The 26,944-nt window shown below is 26.7% G+C and overlaps 1 pseudogene across 1 annotated transcript in view; it reads right to left on the bottom strand.

Annotated features, from left to right (window-relative positions):
- Positions 1-253: 253 nt before the first annotated feature.
- LOC147817019 (voltage-dependent calcium channel subunit alpha-2/delta-3-like) overlaps positions 254-26,944 on the bottom strand; it is a 44,094-nt pseudogene continuing 17,403 nt past the window's right edge. The window contains exons 12-25 of the transcript XR_015431432.1: positions 23,446-23,610; positions 20,197-20,247; positions 19,993-20,073; positions 18,189-18,281; positions 15,868-15,948; positions 14,208-14,231; positions 14,055-14,126; positions 12,238-12,299; positions 10,008-10,087; positions 8,851-8,896; positions 6,799-6,948; positions 5,388-5,469; positions 1,116-1,230; positions 254-491 (exon numbers count right to left, since the gene is read on the bottom strand). The product of XR_015431432.1 is annotated as a voltage-dependent calcium channel subunit alpha-2/delta-3-like (transcript). The remainder of the gene's footprint in view (positions 492-1,115; positions 1,231-5,387; positions 5,470-6,798; positions 6,949-8,850; positions 8,897-10,007; positions 10,088-12,237; positions 12,300-14,054; positions 14,127-14,207; positions 14,232-15,867; positions 15,949-18,188; positions 18,282-19,992; positions 20,074-20,196; positions 20,248-23,445; positions 23,611-26,944) is intronic.

Genomic DNA, 26,944 nt, shown 5'->3' with positions numbered 1-26,944 from the left:
TTGTTCAATACTTATCAGTGTTTCAATCAAATGACTTCTACTAACGTACTATTGGACATATTTTCTAAATTTAAGAAGTTTTAAATTAAATACAGTAGCATTAAATTCTAAATTGAAATTTATTTCAACTGAAACAGTTGCAGTGAAATAGTAGTAAGCTTGTATATAAAGTGAACTAAGTACCTTGGATAGATATTCTATAAAATAGCAGCTTTCCCTTAATCTTCAAGAAATGATAAATAAATGAGATACATTTTCTTTTGATAATTTTTATTTTTACCTTTTTATTTATTTTTTAGTGGTAAGTAAGAGTACAGCATATATGTAAAAAGTACAAAATAGGACACAAAAAAAAAAGTTCTTATACAATATACAAAGAGTATTGGTAGACAGCTTGACTCTATGATGGTGCAATCACATAAGGTTTATGACAGCTACTAGTGGCAACATCCTGAGAAAAGGAGCACTAAAAGTCTTGTCTGCTTATTCAGCTGTAAAATAGAAGCATTTTTCTTGATAAAAAAATTTAAATCATGTTACCTTAAAGTTCTGCAGTGGGTCAGAATCTAATCTAAGACATAAATTATATTAATATCTGACAACTATGCCAAATAATGAAGAGCTTAATTATTTTTTATGAATTTAAAATATTTACAATTATATCTAATACATATAACAAAATTAATGACTAAATTTTGACTTGTTATGGCACAGAGATATTCTTCAAAGCGAATGAAAAAAAAAAAAAAGGTGCTTGTAAAGGAGGTATAAATTTCATGTTAAGGAGATTTTGTGTAAGTGGTGAAATTAAAATTTTTGATTAGCGAAATTCCGAGAAAATTTTGTTGAAATATAAATTATTGATTTACGAAAGTCCGTTAATCAATAATCTTGAGAATCGCGGAATTCTGCAAATTAACAGAAGAAACACATGCCTAATAAGAATAGAAATTCCCAATAATCGCAATTTAAAATGAATTTTAAAAATCAAATTGAATAAGTCAAATATATTAAAAAAATAATCGTAGATAAATAAAAAGGATTCTACCTATACATTATTAGCCCTTACTTTTTATATTCAAAACTGCAATGAATTTATCTTAAAAAAAACATACCTTTGGCATCTCCAAGATTAGAAAATATAGTTTTGATTTTACAAAGAATATTTTCAGTAAGTTCACGAGATTTTACTATCATTGGAAAAATATTTCTCTGATTATACACCAATTCCTAAAAGAAACAATATATAGCTGTAATGAAATATTACAAGTCATAAAATTATAATGTTAAGTTTTATAGTGTAATGAATAAAACAGTTCAACACATTGAATCAGCAATAATATATATATATATATACACACACACAACAAAATAAATAAATACAAGAAAACACGAAGAAAGTTAAGAAAAACAATAACTTTCATTTATTGTGCATAAGCTGCAAGTAAACAGAACTCATTAGATAAGTTCAAAATAAAGATAAAACAAAGGAAAATAATAGACATAAGAAGAAAAGAAAAAAAAAGGGAGAAATAACTTTTTTTCTCTTTATTATTCCCCCCTTTATTTCTTCCTATGTCTATTATTATCCTTTGTTTTATCTTCATTTTGAATATATATATATATATATATATATATATATATATATATATATATATATATATATATATATAACAATTGCATTCTAGAGATTAAAAATGCAATCTGAATATTTAGTAAAAATGGCTGCTCTAGACACAGAAGTTACCCATAAGATTTCTTTTTGCGAGTAATGCAGATTTTTGCTAAACATTTTTAAATAAAAAAATTACAATAATAAAAACAAATTCTGAACAAAAAAAAATCAAATTTAATTTAACAAAAAATAGCTAAAAAATAATATTGACCCAACGGGGGAACGATTAGGTAACAAGCAATTGTCCTTAATTAAGACAAATAACCTATTAAAAATACACATAAAGCATTTAAAAAATTTCGTCAAATAATGTTTTTTTTTTCCTGAAAAAACTCCCCCCCCCCAAAGATTTTTTTTACATAAATGAAAATTTCTTTTGGAAATATCAACTTTGCTATTATCTCATAAAAATAGAAGTATATTAAATTTAGAAATATTTTCATAATACTCTTTGTGAGTCTTGTTTTCTCATTTAATACTAAAATAATACTAAACATTTACATTCATTGTGTAAAACATTTACAAAAAAAAATGGATAGTTTAAAATCATATGTTGAATAAAAATAGGGTAATTATTTACACTTAATTCATGAATTCATTATAATAAATAATACAGATCTCAGTGAGCAATGAAGTAAACTCAGTGAACTGATGTGTCAAAATAATTACTGTTTTTTGAAATAAATTTCCCTTCAAGGTATAGAATTTTTTCTCTAGATACATCAAAAATAAATTTGAAAGCTAATTTAGATCATAGTTTAAAAAGTCTTTATTAACAAATTTCCTAACATAAATTTCTTCTCCTTCAATTTTTTAAAGTTGCAACACCCGATATTTTCTTTATGTTTCTCATGGCCAATCATAAAAAATGAATCATATGATCAGAATAAAAATTGCAATTTAAATATTGTTTTAAAATCACTGAGGTTTAAAGTAATTATTTCCTTAATTAAAACTTATCTTTAAAAATTATACTTACATTTAAATTATAATTATATTTTGTTAAAAAAAATTCATCAACACAAAAATTGTAGTTGGGTATAATATTAGGCAGGTGAAAAACTGAAAACTTCAGCCAAAACACCATCTTCTTCACGTATAAATAAACAGCAAATTCACAAAATACATAATATGAAACTTCTCATTGAAAAACAAATTATGAAAATAATTTTAGAAACTAACAAGTAGTAGGTAATAAAAAATTAAAAAAAAACTAATTATAAAGCTTAAGAACACAGACTCATTTCTTTTAAAAAAAATAAGTGATATAATTCAAAGATGATATGAAAAACTTGTGATACCTATGATATATTAACAAAACTCATGATATACTAAAAATTTACAAATGCAATAAATATTACTTTTAATATTTATCTGTGTTTAGAAATAAACACTTGTTGTTAAACGAAATTTGAAAATATTTACAACATTTAGATAAATGACTTAGTTTAAAAGAAAGAATGTATGTGAAATATTCAATTTAGAAATTTTTTTATAACAATGAGCTCATAAGTAAATTATCAATTTATTTTAAAAAAATGATATCAAAAATCTTTACTTAAATAATGATAGTAGAGAATAAAGATAGTAGAACTTATAAAATGTTAACTTTTTAAAATTGTTTTATATTTTAAGAATCAGGGATGAGAGCAGTTGGAAAGTAAGAAAGAGGAAATTCAAGAATATATATATATATAATACAAAAATTATAAATACTTTTGTATTAATAAAAGAATTAAAACTCTTTCGGTTTCATAAAATGTCTTTGTTAAAGAGTAAGCGGAGAGGTATTCTATTTTGGGAATTCAAGGTTGAAAACATACCCAGGGTTGCCACAGAAAAAAATGAACAAAATAGTTGCTTTTAGTAGCCTAAAGCATGAAAATAGTAGCCAAAAACTAGGAAAATAGTTGCCTAATAAGAACAAAAATTCATCAAAAATATGACTAAAATTTTGTTAATGACTTAATTGTCATATACCATCATCCATTCAGTCAAGTTGGTGGCAAATATGATAATTTTCATATAAATGTTTATATATATATATATATATATATATATATATATATATAAAGTGATTACTAAAATTCGAAATTCACGCATTGTAATACCGTTAAAATTTCTTTTTTTTTTTTTTTTTTAAAAATTTAAAAAATCATGCAGAATTTTTTAGTGATAATCATTAAAAAGGTGATCGAGATATGAAATAGACTTACAATGGAATTTGTGCAGATTGAACAAATTAAAAAGTGAAGACTCAAATTTGCAATTCAAAATTTTTAACATTTTTTATTTTTTATTCATTTTTTATTTTCTTTCACTAATTTATGCTTGAAAAAAAAAACATTTCTAGGAGTACAGAAAAGTCACCCAATAGTTTCCTTTTCTTGAAAATAGTTGCTTTTTTAGCCTTTTCAGGCAAGAAAAGTTGCCATAGTCGCCTACGCCTAAAATAGTTGCAAATAGTTGCATTTTGGTCGTCTGTGGCAACCCTATAATCAGGCATAATGATCACAGATTTGATAAACATTTAAAAAAAATATTTTACAGATTTCAGTTTTTATTTTTTTATTTCTTTAAAGAGCTTATTGATAAGAGAATAATAAAATTTTGCAAAATTATTTCAAACATAATGTTTGACAAACAAAACTACTTCATTGGAATACAGCTAGTAGAAGAGAAAAATGAAAAATTAAGTGAAGTAACAGAAATAAAAAAATTAGCATAAAATAATCCAAATCAAGACGTTTATTTACTGAAAATAATACCAGGACAAGAAGTTTGCTTAAAATTTTGTAAAAATATGTTAGTGCTCAGAACTAGCATTCAACTTTCTTAGTTTTGCTGACTAGTAAAAATTAAGACAATTAACGCTCGTTAGCACAACTCTCTCTATTACTACAACCCTTCCATTTTAACGACCAATATATGAAGTATCACAAGCTTTTCGATTCCATAGACGTAATGTTATTGTAATATCCACCAGAGAGCCCGAACTGAACTGTTCATTTTAATATAGCACCTGAAATTTTATCTTTTTGCTTAATTCTAAGAAAATTACTTCAAAAACAGAGGTTAAATATTATTATGTGCTTTTGAAGTAAACATTCTCTCCAGGAAATAATTCAAGCTAATATTTAGTTTGATGTTATATTATAATAGTTTTATGCCAATAAATCTCTATAAATCAAAAAAAGGACACTTTATTCTTACCCTAAGTAGTCAGGTCTACTTTATAGTCAAAGAGAGGGTGAAATATTGATAACTTTTCATTATAGAGATTTTGAAGCGTATATTGTGTTCCTATACGAAAATCGGAGTCACACCTGTTTGCATTCATAACATTTATAAATTTCTGTACAAACGTTCAATTAATTCATGAATCTTGTTTTTTTCATTTGAAGGTGGCATTTACTCTTTTGTAATGTGATTAAGTGGCTTATTTTGGAATAAAAACTCATAGTATTTATAACATTCTTCTTAATTTTATTTTTGCTAAGTATTTCTTTGGAGGTATGTTATTTAACGAAAATGGCTGCCTGTAACCAATGTAAACATCATACGTTTCAAACAAAAATTAAAAATGTTGAAGGAAGCTGATAAAAGAATAATCTTTTCGTTAAATTCTTTATCAATTATTATAATTGTTTCTTCATGAAGTATATGTTTCATTCTTATGATTTATCAATAATATGAAAAAATTATTGCTTACTCATCCATTGAAGTCATTTTTTCACATTCAACAGAAGTTGCTTTAGCATCAAACACCAGACTTTGTATTAAATCTTTTTCACCTAAAACAAAGAAGGAAATATTTAATGATTTCAATTTTTATAGGCTAACCATAACAGAAAGAAATATTTTTCAGTTCCAAAACAAAGAATAAAAGCAGTGGGTTTGCTTTTTTGGCAATGTCATAATAATATAGATAAATTTGAAGATAGTTAAAAGTAATATTAATAAATGTAATACGTTTGCTTCCAATCAGTAGTTAGTGAAAGTCACCTAGGAGTTAAGGGCATCAGCAGAAATTTTTCTCAGGGGGTGCAACTAGCAAAATGTTCCTTTAAATAATTCAAAAACCGTTTTTTATTGCAAAATATATTTATGTGTGTTGTAGATCAGAAATTTTCACAATTTCAATAATTTAACTGCAGCTACAAAGCAAACAATTTACAATTTTTATTAATATGCAAAAATTAAACAAATAATAAATAGCAAACTTTATTTAAGTTTTTTAATTAAAATATAGTATGAGCTCAACAGGAATAAACAGAGCTCTAGTGTTCCATAATTTTAAATTTAATATTAAATAATTGTTATATCTTCCAATCAGAAAAAAATATATTCATCTATCCATCGTTTCAACAATCAGTGCAGGTATAATAGTTAATTTTAAAGATATAAATTTAAAAATGTAACATTTGCAATAAGTTTATAAAACAGATATTTTTTTCTTCAAAACTTTGATTTTTATTGATTCTACAAATAACTTTACTAAGCTAGTGTTTTTTAAATTTAACCCGTTTAAGAACCAGTTATCCAGTTGAATTAATTATGTCTTAATTTTCTTGAAGTGATTATTTAAATTACATAAATGTCTGTCCTCAAGACATTAGTATGTTCCTGATTTTGTTTTTATGTCTTGTTATGAGCTATTATGCAATATAGAAAACAAATGTTCTTCCAAATACTACAGTTTTCTTACTTGAAAGTGACCTCATTTTTTATGGTTTTAGAATTGGTTAACAAAGAGAAATTTTACAACTGTTAAACTGTATTACATAACTAAGTGCTTATTTCTCAAATAAATCAATATTATGTATCAATTGTTATATTGATACATAAAGATTTAATGGCAAAGAAACTAAAAATTTATAAAAGTTTTTAGTCAAAACAAATTGTTTCATTAAAACAAATAATTATTTAATATCTACAAAATTAAATAAATATAAAATAAGAATGGGTTCAAAACGAGAAATTTTCAACGTTACATTGATACATAAAGATTTAATGGCAAAGAAACTAAAAATTTATAAAAGTTTTTAGTTAAAGCAAATAGTTTTATTCAAACAAATAATTATTTAATACCTACGAAATCAAATAAACATTTATACACTCACATATTGGTTTGTCAAATATTGGAAGGACGGGTGGTGCTTGTTCTCCATCTAAAATTTTGATTAGCAAGAGAGTCAGTTAAAAACGTTCTAATACTGTCTTCAGCAGATGTATAACCATCATCCTCTTTTTGGGGGTTTTCACAATATACCCTAATATAAACAGAAATTAACAAAAATGTATTACATAATGAAAAAATGGTAAACAGTAGAAAATTAAGTGTAAAAAAATACAGAATTGGAATAAATATACATCTGTAAATGAATACTTTGTACGCATAAAAGGCTAACATAACCCTAAAAAAAGGGACGGATTCGTTTCTTTCTGTTGGCCACAACAATGCCTTAATTGCATCAAGAAACGAAACACGAATAATTCCTGATCGCGAGCACTAAGTTAAATAGCAATGACTAAATGAAATTTGAGGATCAGGACCAAAAGTCATAGAATAATTCAGTTTTCGCCACTATTTAGCGCGACATAAATGAAAATTTTTGAATAAATTTTTTAGGCCTAAATGTGTGGAATTATGTTCCTTTTCATTCAGTTAAGAAATCAGTAAAATACAGATGATTGAAATATGCAAGAAAGACAGAAGTAAATGCAAAACATTTCCATGACTTGCACTAGTCATTTTCAAACTTATATTTTGGATATCTAAGTTAAACAAAATTAAACACATATGAAAGAAAAGTTTTATGCCTTTGTTAAGTGGAAATGTAGAATTTTTAAAAATTTAAAGTGTGTCATTTCCAAAATAAATAAAAAATGGCAAGTCAGCATAAGTTGCCAGTGCCGAATTGTTAATTTTAAATTATACAAACGATTATGATATTATTTGTAACTGATCATAATAACTATTAGTAAATAATTTAAGTTATTAAAAAAAATTACAACAATAGTTTTTTATTACTACTTGATAAATTCAATTCAGAATGTTTGTATAAAGGAAGGAAATAACTTTCTTCAAGCATACATTTGCAGCCAGAGTATAGTCCTTGAAATACTGCATGAATAAGAATAATATACTATTATGCTTCATTATCTAGTCAGCAAGCTAAACAAGTTGTTTGTGAGATGATTCAAAAGAATTAACAGAGAAAATTATTCCATGGCAGGGCCTGCGATAAAGATTTCAAATTATTAGCCAGTAAATTAACCAAATATCTTAAGTATTTGCCAATTTTTCGAAGTCTTTGCCAAATGCAAATCTTAAATTTTCATGATTCATTTTTTCTTCTCACAGAAAATTATTTTACGGTAATTTGTTTTAAGCTTATATTATTTGGACCCAATTCTAATTGGTTATGTTGCGCATCCCCGAAAATTACCGCAATTGAATAAAAATATTGATTTGTTTAGAAAAATTCATTTTGAGGGTCGAGTTAAATATAAATTTTTCTTTCCAGTGGAAAAAATAATTTGGCAAAACACAATTTAATACATCAAATTCACGATTTTATCACATTTTGTGAGGTGGCAAATACTTAGCACAGGCCCTGCATGGGTTGAAGAGCAAAGGTGAGCAGGGTTTGCAAACCCCTTGTTCATTAATAAAAACTTTTGCAAAGTATAGAGCTGTGCATTAGCTACTTATCACCCTTTTAGTTTTTTAAATTTAACTAAAACACTTCAGCCTAAAAGTTGATTGGTTAAAACTGTTGAATTAAAACATTATTAAAAATGAAAATTGTTCAATAAAACACGAATAAAAATGAAATAATTAGAGCTCAGTCTATTGTAATTTTCAAAGAAAATAAGAACATCTAATTATCAATTGAATTTTTCTTCAAAATGCACAAATTTATAAACAAAGATATAGTATATGACTAAAATTAAAAATATTTTTGTATCCTTAAAAAAGATTCATGGGCAGAGTTAATGCATTCATTATCAATGCATGAAGAATTTCAAAAAATATTTCTAAAAATTTTAAGGGATACATGCCTTTGGTAAGTTTATTCACAATGACTTAATAAACAGAGAGAAAGTAATAATAATAAATGAATAAATAGTATTAGCATGTTAATTTGAGTTTGAATCTCGATATTTACCAATCAGGATGGACTCGCCAGTTATCACCACGAAAATAGTCCATCCCTAAAACAAAGAAAATAATTTATGTGAACGGTCAAACAAATTAAAAATAAAAATACAAGAATGATTTGAAATGAAAATTTTATTTAAAAAAAGTTAAATTATGAAGACATAAAAAAAGTAGAAGAATTTTACATTAGTTTTGATTTTCTAAACATAAATAAATATAGACCATGAAGAAAAGGAGTATAAAAAATTCAGCACCTTTTCTTTACTTATGGAAAGCTAGTTTAAACTAGTCAATGTGTTAAAATAATAGTAACTCTCCAAACATTATTTAGACAAATGATTAATCTCTATGATCAATTATAACTTTCTTTCTTCTGCATGCAAGTCGAAAAAGGTTTTCCATCAGCAAGATTGTGCACATTAAAGAAATTTGAACTTATAATCCTCATAAAATAGTTAAAAAATAACAAATTAATGAAAATGCATTGTTTGTTGATAATACGAGGAAGAGTTTAAATAGAAAACAAATGTCAAAAGTAGAAAATAACAGATAGTAAACTATTAAAAAACAAAATTATTGTGACAATCTAATAGGTATTCAGCAAATAACAAATGAAATCTTATTAGGTCATGCTAAGTATAATAGAATATTAAATATTAAGTTTTAACTTTTGAGAGAGAACAACTAATCAAAAAATGAATTATTTATGTTAATCATACTTTTTATCCAAGGAAGCTCATGTTGCGTGAGTTTTAAATTTTTTCAATTATCCAAATATTTTATAATTTTGATCCTAATTCAACAGAGATAGATACATAAATTTGAAGTAATATCCTGTATGTAAAAATTGCTGATGCATTGGTCATTATAAATATACATATGTTTTTCCATAACTAAAAGTAGCACAAAAATAATAAAAAGGTTAAAGTATAATATAAAGCTGTTTCTATCATTACCTAAATGCTTATAAACTATGTCTCGATTTTTGCTTCTTATATGCATATAGGTTTATGTTTAAATAGAATCCTAAAACACATTCTAAAATTGAATTAATATCTAAATATTTTATAATCAAAATGTTTTTATCCCTAAAATCTAAATGCTTTCAAATATTGAAAAATTACATAATAAAATATAATTTTGGTGACAAAAAGTAACACCTACAATCTTCTTCTTTTCTTTTCACTTCAACTTTTCCGATTACTCTATAATGGCCATAAGGTTCAGGCAAAGAAACAGCTAATCTATAAGATACAATAAAATAAAAATGTTTCGTCAACACTTTGATAAGTAATAACAGTAATATAGAAAACTTAAATTTTCAGCATGAAAGAATCGAAACAGATGGCAACAAAATAGAAGTTAAGAATTCAAAACAAATTTTTCTATTTTGTTTTTTCCATTTGGTAATAGAATTTTTCATATTTATTTTGAATAACTTTCATGGACAACTAGCATTTTGTTATTAACTTTCACAATTGCTAATACCAATAATGATTTTTTTTCTTCTTTTTTCCAGAAATAAAGTAATGTAGAAAATCAAAATTTTTGGGTGCTCAAATATCAGGAATAAACATCTATCCTGCATATTCCAAGAAGTTAAGCTTTAACTCTCAGTTAAAATTATAGAATTAGAAAATTTTTATTTCTATATCTTTACATAATTATTTGAACAAACCCTTGTAGACAAAATTCCATACTTCTATGAGAGAGAATGATGAAATTTGAAGAATAAAAGTTGATAAAATGTTATGCTACGATAAAATGTATGATAAATGCTACAATAAAATGCTGTTAGTTTTAAGGACTGGAATTTGGAAAAGAAAAATATCCATATTTATTTTGAAAATATTGGCAAAAATCTTGGGTCCTAAATGATTTATTTTCTTAGGGACAGCAGAGAAAGAGAACACTTCAGGACCTGCTAAATGTTGTGCCTAAGACCTTACAAAGTCTAGAGATATTCTGAAATTGAATGTAATAAAACTTTTCATTACCGTAAATGAGTAAAAAAATTGTGAAGTGTACATTGAATGGAACTTTTAGTATAGATATAGGGGCATCAGATATAGTAAAAGACTCTGCCTCCTGTTTTCTAACACTCATCAATCGCTCGGAAAGGGACTCATAACAGAAAATTTTTTAATGCTTTGGCTTCGCTAAGGCTCCAACAATTTTAATATATATTTATATGTGATTTTTAATTTCAGATTTGAAACTTTTATTACAAAGAGAAACAAAATAAGCAAATAAATAAAAAAAAACGTAATCATCAGCTCACACTTAAAATATAAATTTAGTATAATTCCCAGTTCAGATAGTTGTTCATTCTTAAGAAAATAATTGAATCTAATAAACTTTCATTTAGAACTGATCTTAATTCATTAAATTACAAGAATAGCTTTTCTACCACAACTTGGGTAACAGACAATGTAGTTACAATGCAGCAGGTTTCTTGAATGTTTGTAGGACACGATGAAATTTCTGAAACATTGATGCATGAGTATGATAGAGCTGTCACTGCTTTGATTCTAACAAAAAGGAGCAGTAGCAAGGAAGCCACTGTTGGCTATAAAATCCCAAGACAGGGGGCAGCATCATAAAAAACATCACACTAGGATTGACCAGTGGTCAATTCCCACTTCCATGTTGAGACTATCCCTGCAAGTGTGGAGATGAAGGAGAATAGATTCGTTCAAAGGGAACTTATTTTATTTAAAAACAATTCTCTCAATTTTTATCATTATTTTGGAAGAGACACTGGAATGTTCACAAATTCCATTGTGACAGAGGGAACCTCAGATGAAGCATCTGCTCCCCTCTACGTACACTCTATAATAAATCTATTTCTTATTATATGTAAAAGTGATTAACTTATCCATATGAATTAGGCTGCATAAATTTAAGTCTAAGCTAAATCTTACTTCGAGCACGATCGACAATGGAATATGCGTCGATCCAGGTATTTGAGCTTGTTAAGGTTTACCTTTACAGTTAAATGGTAGGTACTAGGCACAATGGGAAAAGTAATTTAAGAAAATTAGGAAGTGGCCAGAAGGTTGAAACAGGGTGGGTGGGGGTGCTGTGATAGCATTAGCACAATGGGGGAAATTTAGGGCTACAGCACCAAGGAAAATAAAGCTTAGGAGTGATCTGGCTCTAGGTCTCTACCCAGGAGAATTGCTTCGCCATTCTACACTATTTCTTATACTATAATCATAATTACAATAAAATACTTTTGAAGAAAATATCATAAAGGGAAGCATGCTAACTTTACTATACAAGAGTTTAAAGGAAAATAAACAATATTAATAAAATATGAGAAACATAACAACATAGAAACTAGACAATAACTATTTCTGGAGACAATATGAAGGAAGACTCAAACACTTACGAAAAAGGAGTGTCATCAATAGGTCCATAGTAGTAAGAATTATTCCGAGTAACAATTCTTTTCTGCTCCAGATAAAAAAAGAACATTAAAATAAGTAACAAAGTAAAAAACCCAAGGAAACAGCAAAATTATTTGTATAATAAACAAAAGCAGTAATAAAGGTAAGAAAAATTCATAAAAATGAATTATATTAAAATCTTAATCGATTGCTAAATAGCAAGATAATTCTAAGATCATATTAGATCACTTCATTATCACAAATTAAAAGAATGCAAAAATTTAATTTATGAAATCTATTGGGAAAAATAATACATTATTTGTTATCATTATTATCTTTATAAATTTTTTTTTAATAATTAAATATGGTTATGAATAATATTTTAATAAAAAAATTCATGTTCACAAAAAATTGTAATTTACTTTAATTTTTTTTCTCCAGCAAGTAAATCTGTGACAGAATAAAATGTAAACAGTTTCTTAGAAATTGCTAAGCAACTAGAAAACTTTAGTTTCGTTTAGATGAGGCGAATTGCAAATAACATTACTTGCATGCATTACAGATGAGACAGGCTCAACCAAACCCCGATACCAGCATTATAACAAAACAAAAAAAAGTTTTCAGAAACTAATGGAGAACTTCCTATAAAATTTAAATATATTTTTTTTCTACATACAAGAATCTGTTTAGTTAAGTTATTTGGTATAAAATATATGCAAAGAGCATTAAGAATTTAGAAATTTTTAATATCACGGTCTGAAAATATTTAATTTTAAATAATGTATTCTATATGTCAGTAAACATTGGCCTTATAAATAGCTTTTAAGAAATTCTCAGCGTTTTTACTTATCAAATCTTTTGCTCAAATCAAAAGATTTTGGGATTACTCTCAAAGAGTGAGTTTGAGCTCACTAGTTTGAGTTGAGCTAATTTCAATACACTTGGACTGGCTACATTTTCCCCATAAGAAGTTTTAGTTAATGACATCATCATCATTGGCATGACAGCCCAGGGTGGGACATAGTCTTCTCTAGAAAATTTCTCCATGTCATTTTTCTTGTCACCAGATCTTACTAGTTCGAAATGCTGATTATTTTAAAATCCCAATGATTGAGTCATTCAAGTTTTGGATGTCCTCTAGCTTTACTAACAACTGGTTTGTGTAAGAATATCTTATGAGTTGGACTAGTTGTATCTAAACAAATGTGCCCAACAAATCTCATTATTCAAATTTTATTATATCTATGTCCTCATAAATTATGAAAATTTCTGTAGAAAGTGCCCTCTTTGACTTTGCCAAAAATGGTTTGCAAGATGTTTTTTTTTCCACAGATGGTTAACATAAGCTTCTTTCTTCGGGAGAGTCTAAGTTTCAGATGTATAGATAAGGATTGGGCATCTAATAGTTTTGCACAGGAGTAGTTTTGTATGTCTCTTTACGCATACTGATCTAAGGCCATTTAAACATTTTTAAAGTATTATTTTAACTTCTATTGCTTTATAAAACATAACATTGCTGCATAAAACATTAAGGTGAAATACTACACAAGGGTATCTCAAATTCCTTCCAGTCTTAAGTCATTGTTAAAAGGAAAAGGGTAACTAACAAAAAGGGTTTCTCTGAAATTAAATAAGTTCCATTTTTCTGAGGAAACAATTTGAGCACACCAACAAAAACTGGGGAAAATGTCGAAGCTAAGTGAATACAACACTAAAAAAAAATTGAGTGACATAAAAAAAGTTGCAAAACTTCTCTGGTTACTTGATGTCATAAAAAATTTCAAATTTTATTGACAATTAATTAAGGAGAACTACTTACAAAGCCTTCAATTGGAATTTTTACAGCCATTTTCCCCCAACCTATTCTTTTGTCTACCATGTTTTTTCTTATCTGAAACAACATAAAAAGTTCATTAGTAACGGAAACCAGTTTTAAAAGTAATTTTAAAATAAAATAAAATTTCATACTTACTATTAGCAACTGATCTTCAAATTCCTTGGAACAGACATAAAAAATACAAGTTGCAGTTAAAAAGAAAAATAAACAATTGATTATGAACACATACAAAAAGTAATAAATTTGCAAGCATTACAAATTAATAACTGTCAAATCTATCATAAGGATTAGATTACTTCAATGAAAATTCCATGCAAACAAAATGTAATAAATTAAAATATTCAGGGTTTATAGGAAATGTAATAATTTTGATGCTATGTCCATAATTACACACAGTCTCATATAAAAGTGTTTTATTATGTTCATGGAAATAGAATTTCCAACCTCTGCTAAATTTTATAAGTTTAAATTACCAGATTAGTCAGGGAATTTTCCAGAACATTTATGCACTGTTGTACATCCTTGGTAAAAATAATGCCATTACTAAAATATTCGATAATGAGTTTTTTTTAAAATTATAGCAGTTTGAGCACACAGTTTTCTGACACAATTTATAGTAAACGGAAACTGTTTCCAGAGATAAATATACCATTTATTAAATTATATATTAAACTACATAGTATTAAATATACACACACCATCTAATAAAGAAAATCGATGTGTATACAGCACCTAACTCTCAGCAGCTAGATTATTGAGGAAAAATACTACCAGTATTAGTTGAATTATGGATTAAAGTCTCCCATTTCTTCTACAAGCAATGCAAAACAAGATTTTCAAACAAAAAGTCTTTAATGAAGGAGTAGTGGTGAGTTTCAAGTCAATATTTCAAAATAGCAAGTTTGATAGTGAAGAATAACTTTAGATGTAACATGAAAATAAAATTTTTTGTCCTTTTTCATTAATTTTTACAGAATTACACAAGTTAAAAATGTACAGAAATATAAGTCACAATTAAGGGCCAGCACTGGATACGAGGCGACTAAATACAACAAATTGTGAATAAAAAATTGCCTGTCAGTTGCAACCGAATTGGCACTTTTTCGTCCAAAATGCACCCGCGTGCATTAGCAAGCAGGTTATTATTTTTTTTTAAATAAACATAGAATTATTCTGAATATTTTTTTATATTCTAAAAATTACTTTATTGCAGCCTTATTTTTTAAATTTTTTCTTCATTTTAGATATGAACACTGCAGCGTTTACCATATTTTGGGAAATGACTTAAATTATTAATAACAACACCTTTTTTAAATTGCTTAAAATTTTCATTTTTTGAAAAAACATAAACATGTTTAAAAAAATGGCTACGGTTGAAAATCCATTGACTAGTATCAAATTTTCTTAATTTTTTCCAATAACTCACAGCATTATTGCGTCTTCACTCTGAAATTTTTATGGGTTTTTATAAATTCCTAAATACAAGTCAAATTAAAGTTGCAAACCAGAAAATAATTTTAACAAAGAAGATCAGACTGAATATGGAGTTTAATAATACAAGACAAAACACTGTGGCAAATTTAAGCAATTAAACTAAGACTGTCAAAAAAAAAAAAAAAAAAAAAGAGAAAGACTACTGATGTATTTCAAAACAGAGGGAGTAATTTATATAAAGCTACTTAAAACTATAACTTTGTTTTGACAAAAAATAATCATATGAGTTGGCTATGTTAATAAGATTGAAATTTTCAAGGATATTAACACAGAGAACAAAAAATAGGAAAGAATAACTTACATACAAACCGGAATTTGTGTCAACTAATTCAACTTCTGTTAGGTCGACATTTCTGTATCCTGGCTTAAGTAACTCTTGAAACTATAAGAAAATATTTCATATCATCCCAGAATAGTACAAAAGATTGCATTTCAATCCAATGCTTCAATTAAAAAAAATTATTAAGGTCTTGGCATACTAAAACTGTACTAATGAACCAATTACATTTTTAAGGCAATTAATTTCTCAATTACTTCATTAGAAAAAAATTGTTTATATTACTTTCTTTAGTAAAATTATTTTTATACAAAGTACTATCTGAAATACAGTAAACATAATATGCACTGCAATAAAATCTACATATTGCATTGCAATGTATTTTACTTAATTTTTTCCCCTCAAAACTGCTAAAATAATGGTTATTAAGATGCTTCTCGTACAATGGACGCTTAATTATTTTGTTTTATGTAGATTTTACTTTGGATAAACGAGAGCTCGACGTGTATGTGTGTAAAATGTTTTTGACTTCCTAATTTGTTCCAGAGATATGGTGAAATATTCAAAACGTCAAATTAATATTAAGGGACCAAATTCTAAATCACACTCCTTTCTTAATTATTGAAATCATTTTTCAAGATTTCAGCTGTCCCCATATTTTGAGTGCCAAGAATTCCAATGAGCTGTAAAAAGTTATGGTTTAATCAAAGAAAGTATATTTTTGTGTGTTTGATTTAAATTTTAAGGAAATTGACAAGCATTTCAGCGTATTTAAAGTTAGTTTCTCAAATCATTAAGATTGCATTGTAGCATACCTGCCAACATTGGAGAAATAAAATAATGGAGATTTTACTAGTGACATTTTTTTAGGCTATAAGTAAAGTTTTGATACATCAAGCATAATGATGTAAGTCAAAATTGGAAATAATATAAGCACTTACCTTTAACGAAGTAAAAAATAAGTAAATAAATCTTAATCTAAAGAAGATCTTTTTAAATCATGATTTATAATTACTTAAACTATTAACACTCAATATACTGCATTACTGGCAATAGCACCATCTGTTGAGGACTAAGAAGTATTTTTGACATCAGCGGATATTTTATCGCCATTTTTTCAACAAAAAAAATTTCTTCAACATATATGGAGAAACTTGGATATGGAAAACTATATGGGTAAAAAGGAGATAGTCATAAAATACAGGAGCCTTCGTTAAAAAAACAGGAGACTTGGCAGGCATGTTGTAGTACACGAAACTCAGATCAAAAGTTATTAAAGCGTTCCATTTTCTTATTTTGCTACCATATATCATATGTTTTATTATGAGCATATCTAATTCCAGAATAATTTTTAAAAAAAACTACTAAAGGAATTAATATAGATAACATATATGCAAGTTCGAATCTATATTGTCAAATCTCAAAAAAAGTAAAAATTGGTCGGAAAATAAATCATAAAAACAATAAATAGGAAATATAAAGCTAATCTATAAGAGACAAAAGTTTTTTTCTCCTTCAAAAATTTTAACTCTCATTCCTATTTAGATTAGTGCCTATAATATAATAATTATTACAGTGCCTAATATGAGGAGGAAATACACAGTTTGCTTAATGCGTAAAATAATACAGAACAAAGAAAGGAGAGAATAGTAATTTGAAGGATGTTGAAAAGCGCTATATTTACAAAATTTGAAATCAATAAATTGATGATTGAGAAATGATTCGAGTTGTTTAAGATATGAATGAAAAATTCTGCACAACATTTTCTTTTAAAGTAATAGAAGAAATTATTCAATGAGACAAAAGAAATTACATTAAAATTTAGAAAAAGTTATAGGAAATGAATTTAATTTAAGAAATAAGTACTGATATTAGTTCAGAACATTTTAATAAACAAGTGATATTAAGTAGCATTGAAAAAAAGTTACCCTAAGCCAGGGATGGGCAAACTTTTTTGGTCGAGGGCCAAAAATCGAGAAAAAAAATTTTTGGTGGGACAAATAAGACTTTCAAAATTTAAAAAAAAAAAGCGATATACAAGTTTTAATTTAAATATTTTGTGAGATGAATGAAATTGCGATTTCGTTTTTAAAAGTTAATATATTAAGGTTCGAAGTGAGATGTGCCTATTTTACGGAACAAGGCTAAATGCTTTTCTGTTAGTCCACTTCTGAAATGATTCTTTCTAAGGTTCAAAGTTGAAAACTCTTGTTCACATATATAAGATTAAGCAAACATAGAGCTGATTTTCTGGGCATGAAATATTAAATTTTGGAAACTAGCTTTTGGTAATGATTTGTAAAATTTTCCGGATAAAACCTTCCGGTGGGCCACAGTTGGCCCACGGGCCATAGTTTGCCCATCCCTGGTCTAAGCTCTGGATGAAAAAGTACATGCTCATTATTTGTAATTGCAAATGAATAAGCATTGACTCCAATCTAAAAAAAAAAAGAATAAATATTTTTATGCACATAATACAAACTTTTAACAATACATGAAATACGACACACACTGCAACCGCCATATGAAATTATAAATAACAAGTGTCTGAAAAAAGCAACGTAAAAATGTTCAACATAGGTTTGAAACTTAGTTCTTGCCCCTACAATTTCTTAAATAAATGTAATAAAAATAATTGCAAATGTTACTTTGCGATAGTAAAATTAAGATAAATTTAAATATAAATCTTAAGATATTAGTAAAACTGTTTTAGTTAATAAGGGGATGTGTGTGTGTTTTTATGGCAAGCAAATTATTATGTTTTTAAAATTTGAAACTTTATTTAAAGTCAAACAGGAAAATACAGATATTTTTTTTTTCCTTAAATTTACAGAATAGTTAAAGACATCAAATTTCAAACATGTAGTAGAAGTAGAATGAGTCACACACTCAACATTATCTACCACAAAAATAATTTCAAGCATACAAAGTAGATTAAAAAATTTTTTTGTAGAAGATTCATTCAAAAAATTTAATTTTGCTGATAATTGGATTTCTAAGATAGTTTCAACTTCTTTTCAAATGTACAGTTTTGAATAGTATACATTGAAAAAACTGTAAGGTAACTTTATTGACCCTATGACAGTTAGAAATAGAAAAAGAAAGTCACATAATGACTTGTAGTTTGTTCTGCATTGTGAAATCAGAAAATAAACAGTGAAGTGGTGTACAGGACAGAACTTGCAAAGCAAATATATTGCAGAAGTGAATAACTTGATTAAGTATATTCTTCCATTAATGCATAAAAATTTCTTAAACACATAGTGAATATTTTAATGCTCTAAAATAAATTTTCTTAAAAAAATATAATTAAGAAGATTTGATTGTCAAAAATAATAAACAGCAATTATTAATAACAGCTGTTTTCCATACGCTAATATTTTCATTAATCTTCTAAGAAAAAAAAAACCTCACTTAATATCAAGTACTAAAAATTCCACATAAGAAGAAAAATGCAATCTTACTGCCATGATTATCAAAATTAAAAAATAAATAGAAAAAAGTTATACGAACAGAACCAATTCTGAGATTGGTCAAAATTTGCTTCAGCGCATTAAATATTATCGCACTGAGTGATCGATATAAAAGACATTCTGAATAAAAAAAATGCAGAGTTCAGAATCAGTTGCAATTAGTATCATGGTGATATTGGCCTTTTTTTCCCTTCAAAACCTTTTTTTCATGCAAAACTAATGCTAGCCTTTAAAACTTGAATCAAGTTTTATCAGAAAATGAGAACCCTATGCACTTTTAATAAATTTTGATTCTTAGTAATTCATTGTAATTTTGATACGAAAAACTGTTTCTATGTGAAAAAATAGCTTCTTGGCTGAAAAATGTTGAATTAAAAAAAAAGCATAAATAAAATAAAAACGCAATAAATGAAACTATATAAGGGCAATAATTCAAAGCAATAGTGTTTTTCAGGTTCAATAGCTAAACTTGAAAACTTTTGGTAAAAAAAAAAATTAGGAAAAATGAATTATTAAAAAATCAGTACATACTTTAAAAACATACTGATTTAAACAATGTTAAAAAATTATTTATATTTAATTTACTATACTGTAAAAAGAAAATCAAGTTTAAAGCTGATTTGATTTTTTTGACACAAATAATTATACTAATGTATATAGTGAATATGAAAGATACCTTATAAGCTCTTGTTAATTTAGTAATTTCCTCGATAGGAACATCAGTAGCAGCCACTCCCAATAAACTAGCAGACTTGATCTAAGAGAAAGTTTATTTCAACTCACAGAAAAATAAATAAATAATAAAAAAACTCTTACAAGAATAAAGAAGGGAAATATGCTGCAAGTTTCACAGTTTGCAACGTTAGGCCAGTATACTTACATTGCGTTTATCAAATACTGGAGTGGCAACTGTAGTCATTAATTGAAGAGGCTGAAAAGAGCAACACTTCATTAGAATTATAAACTTATTTACATAAAAATAACCTAGCTTTTTTATTACAGAGATTAATGGCACTACTTTTCGATTTGTTAAATAAAGATTTTTGCAAAAAAACCAACAATTATTAACACCAAAACGTTGTTAAAGCAAACATTCATTGAACCATTTGTCTTTTTGCATTCTTGTCTTTAGATGCTCTAAATAATAATTAACTAATTTTATTTTCTAAATAAAATGTATTAAAATGCTATGTGCAGGCTAGGGTTTGAAAAACGTTGCAGGGAAAAAAGAATCAAATTTCGTGGAAGATTCATGGTATGCAAAAATAAATAAATACAATAAAAGACTTAGATAATGCAATAATAATAAAATAAAATCCTTATTAAAGCAGCTGATTATTAACAAAAATTCATGCTGTGATATGCATGGCATGTTAAACAAAAGATTCTTTTTTCATTTGTTTTAGTTTGAAGTTATCTACTTTCGCTTTCTTATACTACTTTATACATTCTATCCAAGGTTATGCATTCTACAAAATGAGAATTAAAATTAAGAAAAAAACTCAGAATGTAAAAAAAGACATTATAAACAAAGAGCCTAGATGACTAAATACATCAAATTGTATGGAATTCATTAAAACAGGTGTTTATTTTCAGATTTTTTTGCAGTAATTTAATAATTCGGATGATGAGCAAAATACACCATTGCAGTACTTTAGACTAATTGCTACAAACTCAATAGTTACGTACAAAGTTAAAAAAAGTATAGCGCAAGCTTTAATGATGTTTGGAATTTTAATATATTTAGCATATTATTTTAAGAAATAATAAACATGACATTGATGTTTTTGATTTCAAAAATCAATCATTTTTATAATAATTTTGTAATATTATAATTTCCTGTCTAAGAGCTTTGTTAATCACATTGAAAACTCTTAAAAATAAAATATGACACAGTAGAACCTCAATCCAATGTTCCCCCATGTATCGTCTTGTTTGAACAGTTTTATCCCAAATGCTATTCTTATAATGTTAATAATATCAGTTTTTGTTATGAAACAGGCAGATTCCCACATCTGTTTTTCAGAAATTTTACAACACTAAAAAAAATATCAATAAGAAAAAAAATAGAAGTAATTTCTGATGATACCGATGGAGAAGAAGATAAGGATTTGTTACAGTTTGGGAAAAACGCCTCAATAATCACGCTTGATGTTTATGAATTCATTTCATAAAAATGGTGACATTTGTGGAGTTGTCAGCTTGAAAAATGGTTGCAGAAGCTGAAAAAGTGCAAAATGATACTGATGAGAATGAAATGGAACCACAACCACTGCCAACATTTGCGAAATGCTTTCAAAATAATGAGAGACTTTCCATAGCCACACGGAAATACAGATGAAGAACAATCTGTCGAAAATGTCAAAAGTTAGTTGTTGTTAGAGGAGTGATGTTTTCAATGAAATAGTTCCAAATATTTTAAATAAATATATAAATCAGTTATTCTTCTTTCCTTCGCATCTTAAATATTTTTGCAGCAAGAAAATTTCAATTAAAATTTTAATACTTATTTTAAATTTATTGATTTTCCAGTCTATTATTTCTTTACAACTTTTTATGTGTTTTCAGGTCATTATTTAATATTTTTGTTGACCTGCATTCGCCACTTTCCCGTATCTATACATTGTAATGAATTGTTCAACGGGAAACGAGCAATCGAGGTTCTACTGTACACGCTACTAGCAATGTATGAAATTCGGTATTTTACATAATACCTAGAATTGCCCCACAAAGAATGAAATGATTAAACATTATTTTACATAATATTCAGGCATTCTCTGGCATGTACAAGTATTCTATAGAACGTTTTATCTTCAAAGAGATATAGAATGGTTTACCTTTAAAGAGGTATTGCAATGCTTTCTATCAAGTGGTGGAGAGGTGTTAGAGGGTATATATCTATTTTTATCTATCCAAAACTGATGAAATCGATACAAAAAGGCTAAATGATTTAAAACTGTATCACGAAGAAATAGTGATATGCAGCAGCTTAAAAAAACTTCACATCTTTATTTTCAATTAGATAAATATAAAACAAAGGTATATATTAAATGCTATTTTTTTGTTGTTGTTATAATTATGTTAAGTTTAAATAAATATCAATGTGAATAGTTATTATAGATAATTTAATTATTTTATCTCAAATCCAATTAATGCCATCAATTATTCCAAACAATTAATGGCCTTAGCCTTCGTTGCTAGTGTACCTTTCCTGTAAATGGGCAACTCTCATTAACAGGCAATTTTTTAAGTCTCAAGAGTGTCTGCTTAACCAAGGTTTCCCTGTAATAATAATTTTCATGTTTCATACTTTGCCTCAAAACACTAGGCATCCTACATTATGTAGATGCTTTATATATTTCCAGTAACATACATATAAATAAATCATAACTACATTTTTTAAAGACAGAATCATATTACAGATATATTTCATTTAAAAATTCAGGAAAAATACAAGCCAAATAATGAAACAAAATTTTTAAAAAGGTTTTAAGGGTAAAAATAGAATAATTACACATAGTATAAATTACAATTCAAACATAATAGAGTACACACCTGTTTTTTCTTGAACCTACTACGAGGAATCTAATACATAAATAGCACATGCAGAATGTTTCATGAGATAATGTAAAATTCCAGAATGCAGCATGCAGAGAAATATAACAAAAGCACACTGTTAAAGAGTTATCCATTAATATTTCAAGTAATACAAAAGACATCTTCCATTATAATAATGCAAAAAAGCATCATTCCAAATTTTAGTTTTACACACAATTTTCATTGCTTGTTATAAAAAATCAAAGAAAGTTAAAATAATAAGATTAGTTCAAAACTAATTTTATTTTTCATAATTTTTATTAAAAAACACAATTTCCTTCGCTATAGTTAATTTTTTAAAATTAATTCATCAGTCTAAATGAGATTAAAGGTTTTCTTCAAGACCCTAAAGTGAATCAGTGAATGTTAAGGTAAACTTAGAAATTACAGGGTATGGATTCATGAAATTTGAAATCATTTGCTTGTTCAGTAATTTACTTGTTTAGTAATTTACTAGAAACAACAAACATCAGGATTTGAATTGGGAATCAAGCAAAACATAGGGTCATTAACTTTAGAACAAAACACAAACCCTAATCTCTTTTGTTTCGTGTTCGGGCTCAGGTGTACTATCAGGATCAGCATAATCTTCATCTTCTTGGGCAGAATGCCACTGCTGAATTCGCATTTGATTTAGTTTGATACGAATTTGTTCAAATTCTCTATCTTTCCATTCTGCTAGGTTGAGGCCAGTTGCCTGAATTTTGTTTAAAAGCAGTAAATATAAGAAATTATACCAAGTACTATTTTTGAAAATTAGATTGGCTCTAATTTTTTCTTAAACTGATGAGAAAAATAGTAATAAGAACTCAAATAAAATTTCATCAAAATTAACAATGAAAAAATAGATTAGTGCATAGTGTAAAATTATTAATCATGAAGCATTATGCATAAAATAATTTAGGTTTAAAAAATGATTTTTAAGATCCTTAAAGCTTTAAAAGAAATCCAAAAAACATGCAAGTTTTAAAGTAGTATAGCTGAAGTGGTATAAAAATTGCGGCTAAAATGATATAGCTGAGTTTATTAGCTTATTACTTAAAAAAGATGTTCCGATACATGCTCAAATACTATTATTTTAATAAATTTTTATAGCAGAAAAATGTAAAAATATGTCAAACGATTGTGGAAATATTTAACTTATGAACTTTAAATAAAAAATTATTAATTTAATAATAATAAAAGATAGTGAAGTAAAACTTCTTAAATTATATTTGTATTACAATATATAGAGGACATTCATTATTCATATATTGGATATTCGCAAAATATGAGACATTAAGAAACATTTATTCAATTATTAATTATAGTTCATATTAAATATATTGATAAAAACATCTGTGTTATAGAAACAGACATGTCACTAAAAGGAGGAGGAATAAAAATCTGACAGCACACAATGTGACAATTAAATTTCTTAAGAGTCTAGTTTTGACAAAAAATAAAACTTGTTCTCCAGTTTTTATTTATTGATTACTATAAAACAACTTGCATTATATTTCAGTGTTCTCTTAATGCTACTTATTTCAAAATTCAGAAAATAATTATTTCTATGAGAATGAATATCTCCGTGATCACTAATTTTTTGTAAATAGGAGAGATGGGCAAAATTGGGAAGAGGAATAAAATAGGGAGTAGTCAGTTTTGATTAAATTACTGCTGACATTTATCAGATATGACATGAAACTAGAAGTAGGTATTCATCATTTTATTCAGAGATGAATGAAAGAGAGTGCAGACTATTTCTCTGTCAATAGTAATTATTCGAAATAATTATCATAAAAGTTTTAATTTTTACATCATCAATATTACTCTGTAGTTTTTTGTTCTTTAAAGATTTATTTTCAGTAAAATCATCTGATAATGCCTTTTTTTTAGCAATTATTTAAGCAGATTTCGCATCAAGTTTAAAATAATATAACTCTCCCTTTCTGTTAAATGGCACTGTAGAATAAAACTGAGATTTAGTCAGTTGGACAAAATCAAGTAGTACAAAAGGTTATAAGTTACATGCTAGACCAAGTTAAAATCATAGGAAGGTTAGATACAGAGCCCCAAATGTAAATAATGGACACATGAAGCTAGTACCAATGCAGAGAAGTAGGATTAAAGTTTTATTTATGATTTTTGTTAGGTCAGTTACACATAATTTAATAAAAGTTACAAACATATGAAATTCATAATTACTTATGTTCCTCAATTTTCAAGTTTTTTGCTTAGCAGTGTACAGTTCGCAAAAAAAAGAGAAAGATATCACCCTGAATAACTTTCGTTCTAATGATCGGATTTTCACGAACTAAAAGTCAATGTTAATGGTTCCCGGGGGTGACCTCAAATATGCTAATTAATTAGTGCTAACTATTAATTAAGTTACAAAATCAGACACAAAAACGTACTTTCTCTGATAAAACATGTATTTTTTTTTTTACATATTTGGAATCTAGACACTTGAATTAGGGGGGATAGACAAAATTTTGAAAAAATTTGGTAGCAATAGAGGTTTATATATTTGGCGATAGTCCAGAAAACCGCCAAAAAAAGTCGCCAGCGCTAATGAATATTTTAAGATAACCCATTGACTAATTCAAAAGCTTAATGCTTAATTTTACTAGGTTGCTAGGCAACCTAATAAATGAACTCTGAATGTAAAAAAAATTGAAATAATGTTCTGTGATTGCTGGGAGAGGTTTAATTAATTGTTAATAGAAAATATCTCGAAGTTTCAAGGCAATAGACAATTTTTAAGCTGATTTCTGTAAAAAGCAGAAATTTTTTTTTTAAAATCTCCTTTGAAAAGAAAATTTGAATTGATTTATGAATTATTTATGATTTTTTAATCGTTTAGAATTTAAATACATGAACTTTTTATCTGATATTATTTAGATATGTTGCTTTTGCTATATTTATTCGAGGATTTCTTACTAAAATCAAATTGACATAACTTATTATAGCTAGATACAAAATTTTAGGGATAATCATTTTTACAGATTTAATCGAGTCTTCTAGGCAAGAAAGTTTGAAGAAACAAAAAGTGCTTGAAAAATAAAATGTAGATTGTATAGTAATTCTAATACACATTCACAAGGTTTTCTATAATTTACGATATTTCTTTTTTCTATAACTCTAGGAATTTCTGAATGTTTAGTGGCATTTTAAAAACATTGAAACATGTTATATTTAAGAAAAAAATATTGAAATAATATGTTGCAAATTGTATGATTCATTGTTTAAAAAATCGCTTCATTCTGCTAGATATTTAGGTTACATGGTTTTCTTTGGATAAAGATGATTAGCAAATAGCATGTTTCGATACATTCTGAAACTTACTTTCGCAAATTCACCATAAAATGTCGCACAACATATTCTTCAATTACGATAAGCTACATTTACCCCCAAATACTGCTACTATGATTACTTTTTTTCTTCTTATATATATCTGATACTCTCTTTTTAAGCAGAGCTCGTAAGATCCTTAAGATACTGCAATGGGGGCACAAAAAGTTAAAAGATAAAATATTTAATTTCATTAACTCAAAATATCGGGTCTCAAAATTTTAATTTTTAAGTTAAATATAACTTTTACAATATTGATGCTATTACGTTTTTAAAGACCACATAAATCCTGTTAAAATATGGAAATGCTTATGCTCACTTTAACGAGTGTAAAATCCTTATCAAAATAATGATCAAGACTCAAATGTAAAACGGTATAATTGATGATAAAAACTCACCTGGCCTCAAAAAATATGGAGAGGGAAGTAAAAGTCGACATGTTTCGAGCGTTTAAGTATAATCGCCCATTCTCAAAACTTGTCAAGCTTGAATAACTTGTGACTTTTATTATTGGACACTCAAAACATGTCTATTTTTATTATCATCTATTATTTTTTAAATCAATGAAGCTTTTATATTTTCGATTCAGTTTCTTAGGATTATCTATTTAGTTACACAACATATTAAATTATTTCACTCCATCAGGGTGCGTAGCGTTTGTAAAAAGTACTAAAAGGTGCTTTTTTGGGGATTTCGTT

This window comes from Parasteatoda tepidariorum, chromosome 1 (genome assembly GCF_982258835.1).
Source record: "Parasteatoda tepidariorum strain Cologne lab strain chromosome 1, Ptep-v5.0, whole genome shotgun sequence".
NCBI lineage: Eukaryota > Metazoa > Arthropoda > Arachnida > Araneae > Theridiidae > Parasteatoda > Parasteatoda tepidariorum.
The sequence above is the reverse complement of the archived record's forward strand: the minus strand, read 5'-3'. Positions and strand labels throughout refer to the sequence as shown.